The 11,187-nt window shown below is 33.8% G+C and overlaps 1 pseudogene; it reads left to right on the top strand.

Moving 5' to 3' along the window:
• The first annotated feature begins 7,070 nt into the window (after positions 1–7,070).
• LOC149570357 (ABC transporter G family member 11-like) overlaps positions 7,071–11,187 on the top strand; it is a 135,172-nt pseudogene continuing 131,055 nt past the window's right edge.

Below are 11,187 nucleotides of genomic sequence, written 5' to 3'. Positions count from 1 at the left end.
AAACTAAGTTGAAAATGTTTTGTATTGTTACCTACATTTTTGTGGTGACAAAATGCAGCACAAAAACTTGCTTTGTATGGGGAATGTTACTCATTTTTTTCTTAGAAACAAAGAGTGACATAGAATCAAGTTCTCTAAATGCTCTTATCCACTCCATTGGATTATAGAGTCAAGCAACCAAAAACAAAAAAGATCTAACACAACTAAAGCAAAAAAAATCTAGTAAAACAAAATGTGCAAGCACACTTATTGAAAATAAAGAAAAATCAACCTAATATTTACTAGCCGACAATGCAAACTTTTAGTTGAAACCATTTACTAGTTCAACAAAATAGTTTCCTTTTTTAGTAGCTTGTGGTACATTGCATGTTCGCATGCAACCTTATATAGATGGAACACAAACAACTAGAGCAATGTTGTCAATTCCTAATGTAACACCTCTTGGAAGAGATAGAAGAATTCACCCTTTTGAGATAAATCATGTTTACTACTTCTCTAAGATATGTCCATAAATTGAAACTACTCCAGAACTCAAAAATGCTTCTTTGACTTCTTTTTTAATGGTACTTTCATATTCAGGTACATGTGGAATGTCTAGCTTTCCATTAGCCTACAACCATGTTAGATATCAAATTGGACATTCCCTTGATTGAACAAATTATGAATCCTTCTTTCCAAGTGCAACTTCTTTGACTAGTTCATTAGTCATTGGAACCTCAAGATGCTCAAGAAAACCTTACTCATGGGATTTCTATAATGGCACGACTGCATTGTCTGGATAAACATATTGCTCACAATCTTCTAAATTGGAAAAGTCTTTATTGTTTATGAGAAGTTTTATCTCAAGCTTCAGGGTAGAACATTTATGCAAAGTGTTCTCAAGTTCATGACCTTGAGACACAAATACATCATTTTTAGCTTGATTAGAACTTCCTTGTGTAGAACAAGATTTAGTATGCAAAGAACATTAACAAATAAAGTAAACATTCACAAACCAAAAACTAAATTCACATATATGCTTAGACAAAGAAAGCAAACAAGAAGTGCAAACCTCACAAGAGAAAACACTCCATGCTTTCTTGATTCTATAGATGTGTCCTTTTGCTGTGGATGTATGCTCAAGATGCTCAAAAGTTGCTTCAATGGAGATGGGTAATGGCAAATTGGTAGCTTTGTGAGCTCTCAATTTGGCATTATAAGGGTAAGATTGATGGCTTTGGTTCTCAAAATAGCATGGTAACTTTAGCTCAAAGATTGTTGATGAAATGGCTTGGGATGGGATTCAATTTATAGGCTAAGGGGTAGAGGGATGGAGGGCTTAGATGCAAGGATGGATGAAGGCTTAAGGAGGGCTAGGATGCACTCAAAGGAGAGCACATGGATTGTGCTTGTTTAGCACCAATGGGAAGGTGACACTTGTCACAAGGAGGATGAGTGTGAGAGGGTAGGGTAAAGGGTTGGTTAAAGGCATGATGAGTGGGGTTGAGTATGTAAGAGGGATGTAAGAGGAATGAGTGGGCTTGTAAGAGTCTTTTATGTTTTGTAAGAGCACTCATGACTTAGTGGTTGGGTTTTTTGAGGGGAGACTTTGGTTTGGATTAGGAAAGTCTTAAACTTGTTTAAGGAATGTGACAACATTAGGGGGTGGATTAGGCTTGGGTTTAGGATTAGATTTGGGATGTTAGAGATGTGCAAGTGGATGGCATTAATGAGGGTGGGTGAGTTAGTGGCTAAGCTTGGTTAGTATGGGTGGATGGGGTGGACTAGGCTAAATGGAGGATTAGAGATAGGTTAGGGGTCTTTGAATTTGAGGATTTCATTTATCAAATAGATTTATTTAATAAATGGGGATTTTTGGAATTAGATAGAAGAATAGGATTTAATTGATAAATAATAGATTATTTGATTTATCAATTAGGACTATAGATGATTAATTAAATTAATCAACTAGGGGATGGCAAAGGATTAATTAAATAAGAATTTAATTAATGATGCCTTTAGAGATGGCTAAATTAGATTACCAAAGCAGTGTAATCAAATTTAGGTGTCTACACCTTGCATGTCCACTTTTATGACATGATTATTGGAAGAAAAAATTTCCTTCCTAATCTTTTCATCAAGAGCCTTCTAAGATTGCGTACACCAAATATGAGAGTCGACAGCTATGTCTTCCTCCTTTTCCTAGAAGATAATAGCAAGATCACTAGCTTCAGATATAGGATGCTTCACTGTTATCTTCACTAAAGGTTCCTCAATTGCAAGATTCTTTGATGGTGAAACCAATTTTTTAGGAACAATTGGAAGAGGCCTTCTTTGTATATCTTTGTGAGGAATGAAGAAAATTCCTTGAGCTATTTTCTTTTTTAGGGCAAGTAACTCATTTTCTAATGTCTACACAACAAGATCTATCCTTGTGCTAGAAGAAAATGAATTAGAAAAATAATGACTTTCTTCAAACCCATCTCCTTTAATTTCTATCTTCTAAGCTAGAATAAAATTATCTTTGATTTTAATTACCAATGTCTATGAAGATGTGAGAGTAACTAGAGCTTCTCTCCTTAATAGAAATTTGACTTTAGGAATTTGAGCACTAATAAAGAAAAACTTCAAATTGGAAGTTGTAGGTTGAGCAATAACTAGAATTCATTGTGTCAATTTTTTAAAATGGGAAACAAATTCACGCATAGGCATGTGAGATGACTTTTTCGACTAAGCAAATTGGGCCAACAATGAATGAGCATCTTCAAGAGGCTTGGACCTTTCCTCAAACTTCACTATGAGGGTAGTCTAGTTTGTAATAATGTGTAATGGTAAATGATAAAACCAATCAACAGTAATGTCTTGTAGAGTTTCCATGGATAACCATATAGACATGTCCTCATATTCAATAGCATGAGCATTGCATGCAATGTAGAAAGAAACAATGTGTGTATCATAATGTTTCTCATCAATGAAAAACTTGAGAAAGTTCTTTCGTGAGCCATCAAGAAGATCATGTAGAGGTGGAGCTAGATTCAATGGTCCCAAAGTATTTCCCCAAGGACCTTGGGATATTTACATGTCCTTTGGTAAATGCTTGAAATAACTTGAAGACATAAGATTAAAATGAATATTTACAATGAAAAAGGATGCAGGTATGCTTCAAATGAAAACATGAGGCTTTCAAATGCATGTTGTGTCCCCAACAGTGTCACCAAGAACTATTGGGTGGATATTTTTTAAGCAACAGTTTGGGTAAAATCTAGTCACAAAATAAGTAGACCAGACAAATCATGTGAGACATAGTCTCTCCTAGCTTAAAGGGAAGGCTCCCCCTTCTCACCGTTCCTTCAATCAACTCAAGGTAGGCAAGAAGTTATGAGATTTTGAAAGAGTATTACCAATATTCTTTTCTCTTAAATTTCAAAAAAGAATCCACTTACTCATGGAGAGAGTAATGGGCAAGATGAATCCACCAACTACATTTCTATCTAAATTTCTAAACTACGATATTGATAAAGCAACAATAACTCCTAAGGCTAGTTGAAAGTATACGAACTTGGCTCTAGGTCCTATCTTAATTTATTCTATAAGAATAACCTCTGCCACTAGGGCACAAAAACTTCTAGAAGAAGGGAATTCTAACTAGTTTTTGTGAATTTGAAATGGTAATACAACCTACAGTCAAAGCTTCTAGTATATATATCAACACAATCGCTTTTAGTCAAAGCTTCAACTCAAATTTCTTTTTAATTCACTATAATCTATTATTGAACACACAACAATAACATGACTCAAAGACAATAGGCACACATTACTATCAAAGCTTCTAATTTTATCTATCACAATTGCTTCAAGTCAAAGCTTCGAATCAATTTTCTTCTTTTATTCACTTTTCTCCCAAATTGGTACTACACCTTCAAATTTATGCTTGCACAAGTTTGGAAGAGCTTTCCTGCATACAAAAAAAGATGACTTTTACAATTAGGGGGGCACTCCTTATATAGGCAAAGGAGTTGAGAAAAAGGAGGAGGAAAAAATGGGAGCAACTCAACTAACTTTGACCCAGTCTAACTAACAAGAGAAATTATTAAATTGCATGTTATAAGGACATGCAAATTGAATTACTTATAATTACATATTTTCATGCAATTAATTCTCTCCAACTATAAACATGAAAACTAAAGAAGGAAGAAGATAGAAGAGAATTAAAACAATCCTAGGTATTTCTCTGAAGGGCATTGTACTTGGCAATGCTTGCGGCATCGAGGATTCCTATATTCTAAACCACTGCATCCTCTTTGATGAGTTTCTAATTGTCATTTGAAAACTTGATGTGATCAATATTTTTCTCATTTGAGTTTTCATGGATTCTCCTTTGTAGATTGGCACATTCTGAAATCTCTGACACTTTGAAAACCTTCTCGATGGTATCTGAATGTAAACTCAAAATAACCTTCCATTAACACCTTTAACTTCTTTTTTATTTTCTTGAAGGAAAGTTCTTGGTACATTCCCACATGAACTCAAGTTCTTGGAAAGCCATTGGGAAAATGGAGACCAAATAAACTATTTCTTCCTAAGGATCAAAGCATATCTTCTTGACGGGATATCTTTGTTTTTTTAAAGAAGTTTGTCATATCTTAAAGAGTACATCATAACATGACAATGAAAAAATCTTCCAATGAAATTGGATCCATAAAAACTATGGGATTTGAGTTACATTAATGAGTCCATGAGGGATGAGTATTCAAATTATGGATTAGATACTTATGGAACACATATGATGGCTGGAAATGAATTGGAAAGCATATGTATTTAGGCAAAAAAGGCCAAAATCAGACTCTCAAGGGTGGATTGCATGTGGAAAAAGATGGGCTTTTGTGGGTATGGGCAAGAATGCAACTTGGGATGCATATGGATGTGTGCAAATTGTGACTTTGGTGTTTAAAAGTGTGACCTTTTACCAAAATCAGGTTCTATAGATATAATTACATATAAAGTGATTTACATATAACTATGTTTGATGAAAATCTATAATTGGGTTCAAAGTATGAGATTACATGTAATTTTGGATGGAGGATGAGGATTACATGTAATTGCTCTCAATATGTAATTGCAAGAATATGAAATATTTTTGACCAAGAGTGATAAAAACATGATCATCAAATGCATAACATTCATCAGAACTCCAAAATGCCCCCTATTGGACCAAAAATGTGACCTGGAAATACAAAAAATTTGGCCATTTTAAACAAAATGTGGCTCCAAAATGTATAAATATTGGTCATTTTTTAATTGTAAATGCAAAAATGTCTTCCCTAAATGCTAAAACATGGCTCCAAAATACAAAATTGTGGTTAAAAATCCAATTCTCTAGGCATTTTAGCAAAATTGTGGCCAAATAATGGAGGTATTTGAAGTGTTTTTGACTTAGGAAAGCAAAAATGGGTTCCTCAAATGTATTTGCATGAGTTGAAATGGTAAAATTGTACCCTATAGATGCATTTCATATAAAAAATATATGCATATGATGGCTGAAAGTGCAAATTGTACTCTCAAGGAGTCATTACATATTTGCATTTAGGAATTTTTTGCTTAGGAGTGAAAAAATGAGGTCTTGGGGAGTCATTACATGATTTTTGAATGCAAAATCAGATTCTCCAAGATACGTTACATGTAAAATTCATTGGTTGGAAGTTCAAATCACACTCTTGGAGTGCATTTGTATGTCTTAAAATTGTAAAACAATGCAATTTTTCATGTTCTCTTTTCTCTCTAGCATCCTGATGATGGATCATGTAGTATGATCCGAAACGTTGATGTAAAAAAATTATACACAATCAAACCCAGAAATTTGATAGCACAATGCAAGTAATGCAAAAACACACTCTCCAAGGCTCTTTGCATGTTTTAAAATGCAAGTTATTTGCTCCTCTATGAAATACACACTCTCCAAGTGCTTTTGCATGTTTTAAATAATGTGTATATGGAGGCAAGAGGGAAAACACACTCTCCAAGCCTCGTTACATGTTATAAAATGCATGTAAGTATCAATATTATGCAAAACACACTCTAGAGGCTTTATTACATGTTTTAAAATTATGCCTTTAGAGGTTGAGTAAGAAAAACACTCTCTCAAGGCCTTATTACATATTTTAAAATTTACAACGTGGGGAAATAATGCAAAACACACTCTTGGACCCTCATTACATATTTTAGAAATATGCAACATGTAACATGCATTTGACAAATTTGACATTAGAAGGCAAAAATGTGGACTCTAGAGGCAATTACATTTAAAATGGATTACATGTAAATGAGGTTTTGTATACAAAATGGACTCTAGGAAGTCCATTGCATGCATTTTTAGTGAAAAAAGCACTCTTGGAGGTCCATTGCATGTAAACATGTAAATGGGTTGAAAGGTGCCTTTACATAATTTAAATGATCAATTAAGCACAAATTTAATTAAGTTTTTGAGGAAATACCACTTAATTGGAACAAAAATAATATGTACACATAGTTTAATTAATATGTGCAAATATCATTCAAAAAGTAATATTTAGTTAGATATTTTAAATTAAAACATAAAGTAACTCAAAAATAAAATCAAACTATATAGTTAATAAAGTCAGTTAAGTGAAAAATTTAAAAATCAACTCAACATGAAAATATAACATAAAGTGCACTATAGCCAGTTAAGTGATAAAGTAACTTAAAAATATAACATAAAGTGAATATATGTTATATTTTTCAAAAAGTGAAATTCAACACTAAAATATAAATGTTGCAATCAAGAAGAGTGATTCAGAAAGGTGGTTTGCAACTAGGGTATGTTGGTACTATTGTACCTGATACTCGTACCCTACTTCTAGGCTTCCAAGTAGCTAGCATGTGTTTTCCTTGTATTTTGTGTGTTTTTTTTTTCTTAATCTTGATTTTTTGGCTTTTTTGAGTCTTGTTGTGGTGCTAGTCTCATGAGTTTGAGTTTGAGTATGGTTTTTGGGCTTACATGTGGATGCCCTTAAGTTTGAGGATTTCTTGCTTTTTGGCTTTAGGCATTCTATACCCTTTACCTAATTTAGGTGATGGTGATGAACAATTATGTTCTAATGGTGGAGGGTTTGCATGACAAGGCTTTATTGTTGAATGATGAAGGGAAATCAGAGGATAATCATGATACGACAAGGATTTCTAAGGGAGAAGAGGGATCTTGTAATAATGGGATGGACAAATCTTGGAACAATAGTTTTGGTGTCAAACCGTTGTATAGTACTATGGCAGTTAATTCTTTAGTTTCAACATTTCTGGCTTTAGCTTGCCTTAGTGGAAGTTTCTCATGCATTGATAGAGATAATGGAGAAGGAAGAACCAACATTGATGGAGATAGTTGGGGAGGTGAGACCGATAGTGGAAGGAAATGTAGAGATGAAAACAAAGGTAAGGCCTCATTGCCCTTAAGGAAGACACTCAATTTGGAGTCGAATGATGACATGGTAAAGGCATCCAAGGATGAGCAAAGTAGACTTACGAATATTACTGGTTTTTTTATTTGCTTGGTTGATAATTTTCTACCTGCTAGAAATATTTTAGATGACTGGCTTAATAATATTTTGGGAAAGAAACTTGAAATTGTAGTTAATTTTAGTAGAATGATACAAAGAGGCATGTTTTTTAATTTTTCTTAAAACACATGCTATGTAGGAAAAAGTGTTAAAGAAGGGTTTGTGGAATGTAGGGGAAACCTTGTCTTAGGATTTCCTATGGTTGCCTAGTAGTCAACCAGAGAAAATGTCTACTAATTCCTCTCTCTTTTGGGTGAAGTTACAGAATATTCAACTAGAGTTTTGTCTTTTCTCCTGCTTACATTAAAATCTTTGGGCTCTGTCCTCCAAATTGAGCAATAAAAAATCACCCTCTCAGACTTGAATGCTAGAGAACTTATTCTTTTGATCTAGATGCTTCCTTTCTGGAAGAAATCTTAGTCAAAATTGACAATGAGACCTTTTGTTGGAAAATTCATAATTTAGGATATTTAGGTGCTTGATTTCACTGTAAGTTAAAAGGACATAATAAAAAGGATGGCCCAATATTTTCAAATATTTTAATGGAGGAAAGATGGCAACACAAAATGTGAATACTAAGAATGATAATAGTAAGAGTTTTGGAAATGCTAACACTGATAAGCAAAATGAAGGTTGGAATGCAATGAACAATAACCTGAATGGAAACCCTAATGATAATAATTTTGTTACTCACCACAATCCTCTCTATGATGTTGAATATGTGATTGTTCATGAAGATAAGAAAATGGATGAGAATACCAAGAACCCATTCAGTGCTAAGCCCTTATACATCCCTATTAATAGAGAAAAATTTAATGGTGACAAGGCCCCAATTTTGAATGCTCGGTAGTTAGCTCTTAGCAAGTTAAATTTGAATATTAGTACGAATGTGATTTCAAAACAACATAGTTTGAGAAAGTCCAATAGTCCACCTAGGTCCTCTAGCCTAATGCAGAATGGTGTAGCTTCTAACCTTGATAATCCTTCTTCTATTGTCCATAAGGATAGCCTTGATGAAGGATTTGTTGAAGTTATTGGAAAAAAGAAGAAGATGAAGACCTATGAAAGAAATAATAGAGTAAAAAATTGTAGAAGAAGCAACAAATTAAAAATATATTGAGACCTTGAATTGTTTTAACCGACTCTTTAAGAGTTCTAAATTATCAAATTGTCAATCATGAATCTGCACATATATAGTTGGAATATTAGAGGGCTTGAAATGCCTGATAGAAAATATATGGTTATGAGTTGGTGTAACAAACTCCATACTAAAGATATGATTTTTTTGCAAGAAATTAAGATTACTGGGTATCATGCCTTCAACACCCTCAAGTTTGTTTGGGATAGGGTTAAATGATTATACTCCAGTCACCAAAAAGGGAAAGGTGGGGTGGCTTTGATTATCAGCCCAAGATGGGTGTAGAATCTTGTGTATCATTGTTATCCCCGTACCATAGATCTATTTGAGCTATATTTAGTTTCAATAACTCACTTATAGGAGTCTGCAATATTTATGTTTCCAATGATTATAGAGAAAGAGCTCTTCTTTGGGATTGGTTAGCTGATAACCTTCTAGAAGCTAATTGGATCTTCATAGGAGACTTAACATGATTGATAACACTTGGGATAAAAAAAGGAGGGTCTAGATAGTGTAGGAAAGAAAATAAACATTAATTCTAGTCAAAATTTAGGAGAAGATTTCAAATTCATGATCCCCTTGATAAAAAGAAGAATGATTTTGATAGCATCTAGTTTACTTAGTGCAATAACCAAGCTCTGAGTAAAATAATTTATTGCAGACTCGATAGAGTCTATATGAATCCCTTTTTTTTAAAGTTGAAACATCAAAACAATGTTTCTCCTATTGTGATTACTCCTACTATTATGTTTGATCACTCTCCCATTTATGCTTGCATTGATAATTTGGAGAATGAGAATAGTTGCACTTTGAGTAAAAAAGGTTTCTTCAAGCTTAATGTCTCCCTACTTCAAGGGGATGACATTGAAAATGCTTTGTATATGGTGTCCGTGATGACCAATATGTGAACAAAGATGCCTTAGCCTGAGCTAGGTGGATGATCAAGGTGGATACTTGGAGAAAGATTTTCCAAATCATGGGGTGTAAGGAAGCTAAGGATAGGAGAAGAAGTGAGAATGAATAGCAAAAGAAGCTTAATAGAATTGAGAAGGATTTATAAGATAGAAGGAGAGATTTCAATTTAGAGAAAGACCTGATTGATACTAAGATGCACTTGAGAAAGATTTAGAATATCAAGATTCAGGGCTAGAAAGTTAGAGCTAAGGCCAACTAGTTGTAGGATGGTGCTAGAGGCTCCAAATATAATTTTTTGACCTTATCAAAGCTAAGCATAATAGAGAAATCATTGAAGATATATGGACTGATAAAGGTATATCCAATGATAATAAAGATATACTGGAGGCTTTTTATCATTTCTATAACAAGCTTTTTAGTTCGTAACAATATGTTAATAGTGTTGATGCTATAAACAAGTCTACTACTCTTATTCTGAGGAAAGCCTCTATGGAAAAATCCATATGTATAGATCTCTCTATCAATGCTGAAGAAATTAGTGATACTATCTCCTCCATGACCAATCATAAATCCCCTGAGGTAGATGGCCTCCCTATTGAATTTTATAAGAAAAACAAAGATTGGATTTTAGAGGAGCTTCTCTTGGTATATAAAGAGGCTTTTGAGTTTGGTACTCTTGGTGAAGGCATGAATAAAGTATTATCAAACTACTTCCAAAAGGTGGTGATAAATTCCAGGTTAAAAACTGGAGACCCATAGCTGTTCTAAATCTTTCATGTAAGATTCTTGCAAAATTGTTAGGATGCTTAACAAGATTGTTTCAGTTACCCAAACTAGATTTATTAAGGGGAGATACATTTTTGAGAATCTCATGACTAGCTAGGAAGATATGTAGTAGGGTAAAGACAGTGGGAAAAATGTGGGTATGGTTCTTCTGGACTTCAAGAAGGCTTATGATATAATTGAATGGAAGTTTGTGATCAAAGTGTTGGAAATATTTGGGTTCCCCCCCTGCTTTCTGTAAATGGGTTGACATCTTGTTAAAAGATTTAAATACTATTATCTATATTAATGGGGAGTGCTATGATTCTATTTCTTTGGACAAATCTATTAGACAAGGGTTCCCATTAGCTCCCTCTCTTTTTATGTTGAGTGAAGATGCCCTGACATATATACTTAATGTTAAGGAGTTGGGTCCTCTAGTGAAGGGTGTTTCTCTACCTAATCATGATGAGCTCCTTATTGAATAGTTTGTTGATGATGCAACTCTTTTTGTGGATTTAACTGAAGCTAATTTTTATAACACGATGAACCGATTACAATAATTTTGTAAGGCCTCTAGAGCTAAGGTCTCCTAGGGGAAATCCTCTATTCTTGGTTGGCTTGACTTTGCTCCTAATTGGATTGGGAACCAAGAGTGGCAATGGTTTGGTCCAAATCACATTGTGAGATACCTTGGTATCCTCTTTTTTGTTGAATCCTCTTTGAAAGACATGTGGAACTAGGTTTATAATAAAATTGAGACTAAACATTTAAAATGGTAGACTCATATGTTGTCTATTGTTGGGAGAGTTCAACTTGTCCAAA

Source organism: Cupressus sempervirens, chromosome 3, assembly GCF_028749045.1.
Source record: "Cupressus sempervirens isolate cs-2001-9-10 chromosome 3, ASM2874904v1, whole genome shotgun sequence".
NCBI classification, from domain to species: Eukaryota; Viridiplantae; Streptophyta; class Pinopsida; order Cupressales; family Cupressaceae; genus Cupressus; species Cupressus sempervirens.
This window is presented reverse-complemented; position numbering and strand designations above follow the sequence as displayed.